Below are 1,895 nucleotides of genomic sequence, written 5' to 3'. Positions count from 1 at the left end.
ACTGAAGATTACTGATATGCAGATTATCATCTTTTTTACATGGTACAGTGAGACCCTGATTCCTGTGTAATGACACTGTTATAGGATTACTCTACAAAACACAAAATAAAAACACATTAGCTGGCATACTATCCTTATGAAATGCATCATAACGACAACTTTGCAACAAAAAGCAATACAATGCCCGTACAGTCCTTACAGATGCACAATTCAAAAAGGAGTTTACATTAAAACAACCTATTTAAGTCAACAATAAAATCAAGTTTAATGTTATTACACAGGAATCTGTTAAATATCAAAACAAAAAATATTAACAGAGATGCTCTTTTCACAAGTGTAGCAAAAGACTTAGAATTTATCATATATATATATATATATATATATATATATATATAAATATAAAATAGTAACATGTGACAAGGCCTAAAATAAATGATAATCTCTTGCCATTCTGTCATAAAAACCTGACAAACACATGAAATCTCAAGAGATAAGAGGGACAAAGACTCACATTTGTTCCAACAAGACACTGTACAGCTGGGTGGAGGTCTGGGCTAAAAATGGTCGACAGCTTTGAAAATTCTGCAGATCAACAGGCCCCCTCCTTCCATGGAAACATTATAAAAAAGTAACGTAATTCATTGTTCTAAAAGATGGAAATAAAGTCATGGTGTCAGAGGGCTCCTAAAAAAACCTTACAAAACAAACTAGTAAACAGCCAGAGGAGCATGATGTCCCTGGTCTAATTTTATTAAGCAGACGTCTTTCTCTTAAATGGCATCCGCTCACCACATAAATCCAAGGCCAACAGCAAGTTGCACAGCAAAATGACCCAATAACCAGCTACGGTAAAGAATTGACCAGAACGTCAGTGTTAGTCTGCATTATGGAACTTCTTTAGCAGTGAGCACACTGAACAAAAAAAATCTGGATTTTTTTAACAAATGAAACTTCCAGTTGGCTAATAAAAATGGATCTAACATTTTTTTCCAGTTTTCCATGCTTTAGTTTTATGACCGATGGTTTGTTCGTGCCTCCTTCAGTTTTGCGGTCTTCACCTACATGCAGCCGCTGGTATTGATCGCAGTCTCATGTCTCAGCAGCATTTGTACATGTATTCCACAGAAAATACAGACGTTAGCTTCAGATGGGTGGATGATACATATGTACAGTAAATGCTAAAACCGATCATTAATGGTAAGTGGCAAAGTGGTGTGGCGAAAAAAAGTCGTCAAAACCCCATCATGTGGTTACGGGGTGTTAAAGAGAGTCCTAGCCTAGCGCATAGCTTCCCCCACGAAAAGGCAGAATGATATCAGTCCATACAGCAAAGGCTTATCATAAGAACTAAATGCCTTAGCACCATAGAATACCACTTGTTGGCTAGCAAAAAAACAAACAAAAAAAACCACAGGCAGCATGTGTTGGAGGTCTACCAGCCATTTTTTTTAGATCATCTCTTGTATTTCCAACTTGATGTGATCAATTAAACTTTGATATACCTTAAGGTAGAGACACCTTCGCTTTTCCCTCATGCTGAGCAAATGGACGATGAGGCGTCACAAAATAGTCCCGACCGAAGCTCCAATAGGTGCAGATCCCCCTCATTAAATCTGTCTCTGATGTCACTGATCAGGCGGGTTCCCTCTTAGCGCAGACAACACGCAGATGCAGTTTTGCCATGGTAACTGCCCAAGCTGAAGGGAAGCAATTTTGGGCCCAGTAGGTGGAGGAAAAGTTGTTTCAGAGATTGGAGACGACTGGAGATGTGACCAGAGGTTGATATGTGCAGATTAGAGCAAAGGGACAGGAAAGGTAAGCAAGGTTGTGCTCTTGTGGACTCGGTAAGTTTCAGTGAACATTTGAGTAGTAGCAGCCAAATGTAGCAATGTCTG

At 38.9% G+C, this 1,895-nt stretch overlaps 1 protein-coding gene across 1 annotated transcript in view; it reads right to left on the bottom strand.

Annotated features, from left to right (window-relative positions):
* Positions 1–421: 421 nt before the first annotated feature.
* The window catches only part of atrnl1b (attractin-like 1b), a 63,708-nt gene continuing 62,234 nt past the window's right edge, over positions 422–1,895 (bottom strand). Inside the window, exon 29 of the mRNA XM_028568098.1 lies at positions 422–1,895. This exon is cut by the window's right edge and continues 228 nt beyond it. The gene's annotated coding sequence lies outside the window, so the exon portion shown is untranslated.

The sequence above is a fragment of the Perca flavescens genome, chromosome 21 (assembly GCF_004354835.1).
Source record: "Perca flavescens isolate YP-PL-M2 chromosome 21, PFLA_1.0, whole genome shotgun sequence".
NCBI classification, from domain to species: domain Eukaryota; kingdom Metazoa; phylum Chordata; class Actinopteri; order Perciformes; family Percidae; genus Perca; species Perca flavescens.
This window is presented reverse-complemented; position numbering and strand designations above follow the sequence as displayed.